This window comes from Passer domesticus, chromosome 18, assembly GCF_036417665.1.
Source record: "Passer domesticus isolate bPasDom1 chromosome 18, bPasDom1.hap1, whole genome shotgun sequence".
In the NCBI taxonomy this organism is placed as follows: Eukaryota; Metazoa; Chordata; class Aves; order Passeriformes; family Passeridae; genus Passer; species Passer domesticus.
This window is the reverse complement of record NC_087491.1, coordinates 4,657,915-4,663,914: the sequence shown is the minus strand read 5'-3', so window position 1 is coordinate 4,663,914 and position 6,000 is coordinate 4,657,915. Positions and strand designations below refer to the sequence as shown.

Genomic DNA, 6,000 nt, shown 5'->3' with positions numbered 1-6,000 from the left:
ACAATTTCATGTCATTAATAATTATTTAAACAGAACAGTCTGATCCAGAGGGAATTTGTTGCCAGTTGCCTCTCTGTCCCATGTCCCACTAAACCCAGCCTGGCCACTGGTTTGTACTGGTGTGATTGCTCTGGTGCCCATACTGAGTGAAAAACACAAGTACAGCTTTTACAGACAAGGCAGATTTGGGCTTTTGAATTGTTTCAGATCATGTGAACAGTCAGTTTTAGTTTCTGTTCATTACATGAACAGACTGAAACCTGAAACCAGAAAGAAATCAGAGAGAAGCAGAAGAGTGGGCAGCTTGTAGGAGAAAAGAAAGGCTCAGCAGCAAAACCTCCCCATTCAGAAAAATAGAAAGTGTTAGGAAGAACCAGCAGAGTGGCAAGAGAAGACTTTCAGAAAATCAGAATGAGAAATACAACACCTAGAAATGAGGATGTCAGGGTAAATGCCACCTGAGAGTGGCACAAGGATTTAGTGGTAAATGTTAAGATGTAAATGAGATGTAAATAAAAGGGTTAAGAGAGATGCCAAAAAAAAGGGTTTCTGCATTCATCTGAGCTAAAAGAAAAGGAAACATGGGAAAGCCAGAGTATTGAACACCCTTCTTGTTTCAGTTTTCTGAGAGAAAACCAACACTTCATTCTCCCCATGTGCCCAACAATGAGGCAGGAACTAAAAATAAAAGCTCAACTAAAAATAAAGGCTGTCTGTAATACAGTTATTTCTTTATTTATCTATTTATTTTTAAAAGCATCAAATACACTCGTATTGAATACTTTGGTATTTAAAGGGTGAAAGGCTCCAAGGGCTACCAGGCACCCCAAAACCTCCTTGCAGACAGTGGAAGGCATCCAGAGGAAGGGCAGTGATGACCTGGTCACCCTGAGGGAAGTGGAGCAGGGATGGTCAGGAGCACCCAAAGAACACTCTGTGCATGAGCCCTCAGATGATGCAATGACAGGGGACACCCAAATGACCTTACTCAAAACTAAACTGACATCCATCTGGCTGTGGGGATAAGAAGGAAGGTGAAATATCGCAATTTGTCAGGGGTTTGGGCACTGTTTTCCATGTAGACCTAGGTTTTTGGGTTTTCCATGTAAGGTTTGCCTGAGTTTTTGGGTTTTCCATGTAAGGTTTGCCTGGGTTTTTATGGCCCAAAACCTCCTTGCAGTGGAAGGGGTCCAGAGGAAGGGCAGTGACGAGTTGGTCACCCTGAGGGAAGTGGAGCAGGGATGGTCAGGACCATCCAAAGAACACTCTGTACATGAGCCCTCGGATGGCGCAACGGCAGGGGACACCCAAATGACAAATGACATTTCTCAAGACTAAACTGTGCCACATAAAATCCCTTCTGACACCCATCTGGCTGTGGGGGTAAGAAGGAAGGTGAAATATCCCAATTTATCAGGGTTTTGGGTACTGCTTTCCATGTAGGCCTGGGTTTTTAGGTTTTCCATGTAAGGCCTGGCTTGCCTGGGCTTTTTATGGCCACCCTACATGGCACAGGCTGCTGAAAAACACACACAAGTCCTTGAAGCTCTGAGCTGTTTGCTCCCTCATTTCTGGGAGGAGAGGAGGTCCCTCCAGAGGTATAGTAGCAGTGGTCCTCTGAATGGGGAATACTGAGGATTGACTCCATGACTGCAGAAGGCTGAACAATTGCGGTATTGTTACTACACTACACTCTACTATACTATTAAGAAGAAAACCTATCACCCTTGCCAGACAGTCCAACACAGCTTTGACCTAATTGGTCAATCAATCAAAACACCATCACCAGAGTCCAATGAAGAAACCACCCCTTGGTAAACAAATCTCCATAACACATCCCACATGTGCACAACAACAGGTGCAGCAAGTGGAGATAAAAATTGGTTCTCATTTTCTCTGAGCTTTCTCACAGCTTCCCAACAAAATCCTGGGAGAGAATTATGTCTCTCTCTGTTCAGAGGATATGTGATTACCACACAGAGGAGCTTCAGGGCACTGGAATTTTTTATCCAGTGTTCTTCAGGCAAATCATCCCAAGACCCTTCCAAGGGTACCAGTAATGGCTGGAGGTGCCCTGCCAAAGATGGCAGCGGCAGGGAGGCCGGGCAGGGAGATGGCACATGTGCCACTGGAATGATTGGCTCACACCAATGCAATGATTGGCTCACACGACATTGGAATGATTGGTTCATAATCCATTGCAATGATTGGCTCACACACCAGTGGAGTGGTTGGTTCACACACATTCACACACCAATGGAATGATTGGTTCACACACATTCACAAACAAATGGAATGATTGGTTCACACTCCATTGCAATGATTGGCTCACACACCAATGGAATGATTGGTTCACACACATTCACACACCAATGGAATGATTGGTTCACACACATTCACACACCAATAGAATAATTGATTCACACTCCATTGCAATGATTGGCTCACACATCAATGGAATGATTGGCTCACACACATTCACACACCAGTGGAATGTTTGGCTCACACTCCATTGCAATGATTGGCTCACACGCCATTGGAATGGTTGGCAAGCAGCAGGGATGGAATACACCCTGAGGGAGCTCCTGCATTGGCCCTGGTGCCTGGGTGTGTGCCAAACTTAGCTGGCATCACTACTAAAGCCTGCCCGTGCCCCACAGGGGACAAACCAATCTGCTGGCGCATGCCAGGGCTCTGCCACGTCTGCCCCTCCTCCTGACACCTCGCTGGGCTGGGCATTTTCCATGTCATGGCTGGCTGTTCTGGGCTGTGTTGGTGTCTCTTTTCCCTCTCAGCACGGACGTCACCTTGCCAAGGGCTGGGGAAGGGAAAGGATTTTGGGGATGTTGCCATAAAAAGCTTAGAATAACCTTGATCTCTCCTTGATTTGCCAATGTTGGGATAGATTACTCAGAAATATCCTGTTTCCAAGGACTGGAGAGGAAGAGCCAGGCTGGGCTGGTGGCACAAAGAGGACGCCAAGGTGAAAAGAGCCACAACCAGCTGAGGAATGTTTGATTCAACAGAAATTCCCCACCATCTATGCCAAGAATAAAGCATCTGGAGAAAGAGAGCACCAGCTTTGGCTCCTAAAACAATCATTTCCCATGGATTGCCATTGCAAGGGTGTCCTGGGCACTGAGACCCCTCTGTCCCTCATGCCAGGCTGTGGTGGTTGTGAGGGTCCCAGGATGAGGGAAGAGATGAATCTGACTCCATATTCTCAGAAGGCTGATTAATTATATAACTGACATTATATTATATTAAAATAATGCTATACTAAAACTATACTAAAGAAAGAGAAAGGATACATCAGAAGGCTTAACAAGAATGAATAATAAAAACCCGTGACTCCTCAGAGAGTCCGACACAGCTGGCTGTGATTGGTCATTCAGTAAAAACAATTCACATGGAACCAATCAAACACGCACCTGTTGGTAAGCAACCTCCAGACCACATTCCAAAGCAATCAGATAATTATCATTTTCATTCTTTTCTGAGGCTTCTCAGCTTCCCAGGGGAAGAAATCCTAGCAAAGGGATTTTTCAGAAAATATCACAGTGACACCAGGCCTCTGTAGGAAGCCCTGTGGGGACACTGGACTTTCTTCTGAGCGGGATCAGATCCCCAAATGCACTTTCCCTGCTTTATTCCCTCCTAAACGAGCTGGTGTTCCATGAAAGGTGTCACCACGGAGCTGAGATGGAGTTCTGGGAGAAGGGCAGGTGTAGCAGTGCTGAGGGTAAAATCCACCAAAAACTGGGAAATTTAGAGCATTTCTCTAAAAGGCCTCTGAGGGAGCTGGAGAGGGGCTATGGACAAGGGTCTGGAGTGATGGGACAAGGGAAAATGGTTTTAAAATTACAGAGAGCAGGGCTAGGTTGGATTTTAGAAAGAAATTCCTCTCTGTGAGGGTGGGCAGGCCCTGGCACAGGTTATACAGAGGGACTGGGGCTGCCCCTGGATCCCTGGCAGTGCCCAAGGTAAAGCTGGACAGGGCTTGGAACAGCCTGGGACAGTGGAAGGTGTCCCTGCCCATGGCAGGGGTGGCACTGGATGGGTTTTAAGGTTCCTTCCAACCCAAAACTGTAAATCTATTATTTAACTCCACAACTCTCCTTAGAACAGCTCTGGATTAATTCAGGCTGTGCAGAACCCACAGGTCATGGAGAGGGTCTGAAATGGCATCAGGCTGGTTGGTGGCTGGAGATGAGGTCCCTCAGGACCTTCAGGTGACATTCTGTGCTCACGGGCAGTGGGAATTGCAATGGATGACAGGCTGTTTGCAGCACATGGATTAATGTGACCACTCATTTTTCAGAGCTTTTTGCACATCTGGAGTAGAATAAAGAGGTTGGGGAGTCTCTTTGTCAGTAAAATTCTGGTTTCACATCAGCACTGGGAGAAAAAATAAAACAGCCCTGGTTTTTCCAAAATCCTGGAGCTCTGTGTGCTGTGCCACAGAAACCATGGGCTTGAGCAGCCTGACACAAATCACAGAGTGCTGAGCACTTCTGGCTGTGACTTACTGCTTACAAAGGGACCGAGCTGTTCTGGAAACCCAGCCCAGATTATGGGTTTCAAACACTAGAAAATCTCTAACTGAGCTCTTAATCCAGTTTATGGGTTCATCACAAATGGAGCTGAGCCATTCTTGGAAAGAAAACTTGGCAAAAGGAATCTCTCTCCACTGCATCAGTAGAAACCACATACAAAGCTCAGGCCAACCAATCTAGATGGGGCAGTAATTAAAACGTGTCACAGCCTCTGTCTGTGGGTGAGGGAAGTGGGGACAGCAGGGCAGCTGCCAGGGCTGAGTGACAGCAACACCAGTGACACCAAAACCCACCTGGAGGCTGGGCTGGGCTCACACACCTGGAGGGCAGCTGGAGGCTCCTCAATTCCAGCCCTGCCATGGTGCCACAGCCATTTCCACCACTGCAGGCTGTGCCCTGGGGCCAGCAGGGTGCAGGAAATCATCTCCCTCTGCAGAGGCACGGGGAGAGGAGCTCAGTTCTCCTGCTTCAGAGCTTCACAGAGTCGTTCTCCACATTTTATATTTAATGGGGGAAAAAAAAAAAAGAAGCAGACCTGAACAGGGCTATTCGTTTTTACACTCTCTTCTAACAGCAGCTCTGTTTCAACAGCTCATTTACTGCCCATGTGGGACTCCACAGTGAAATCTGCTCAGCCGTGGATCTAAAATACTTCCTTCACACTAATCCTCAACAATCCTTGCTGTTCTCTGGCAGCCAGGCTGGATTCTCTCTTGATTGCCCACATCAATAAATCATACATTATCTATGCTTGAATTTGGTGAAGATTCTGGTTAATGATGCATGAGATAGAAGAGGACTCAGCTGATGAGTTGTGCTGCTCAGTAAAAACTGGTTGAAGTAGGAAAAACAGCCAAGATGGATTTTTGCCATTAAAAACCCACTTGTCTGGTCTCGTGCATGGATAGGAGCAGATGCACTGATTAAAGTCACGATGGATTTGTGAAGTCTCACACACCAGCAAGGGAAATTGGAAGTGGAAGAAGAATCTGGGATGTGTTTGCTGCCAATAGACACAATGAGCACTTTCAGGAATGCTGGAAAATGGAGAGGGAGATGATCTCCTCACCCAGGAGACCTCGGGCAGTGCCCAGAGGGGCAGCTGTCCTCCCCGGCCTCTCACCACCCACCTTTTCTCTTTATCTTAGCACCATCTAGAGGGATGTGTCTGCACACCCGAGAGGAGAACACCCACACACGGGGTGTGGAGCCCGGAGAAGCCAATTCTCAGAGGAGCAGTGCACCCCTCCAGGCACCTTGTCAATGTTGAATCATCCCCCTTGTCCTGCTGAGCTCATCTGGGACTGGAAAATGGGTCCTCCAGAGGGATTGGAGGTCAGAAGGTTCAGGGTGGGGTGGTCCGGAGGGTCTTGCTCGGGGTTTGGGGTTTTTGATTGATATTTTTTAACACCTACAGGTCTTGTATCACCTACAGATCTTGCAG

At 47.2% G+C, this 6,000-nt stretch overlaps 1 long non-coding RNA gene across 1 annotated transcript; it reads right to left on the bottom strand.

Moving 5' to 3' along the window:
- Positions 1 to 710: 710 nt before the first annotated feature.
- Positions 711 to 2,420, bottom strand: LOC135283186 (uncharacterized). The gene is made up of 2 exons (XR_010349043.1): positions 1,974 to 2,420; positions 711 to 888 (listed from the first exon to the last, which is right to left on the bottom strand). It is a non-coding gene; the product is annotated as an uncharacterized LOC135283186 (long non-coding RNA).
- Positions 2,421 to 6,000: the final 3,580 nt, after the last annotated feature.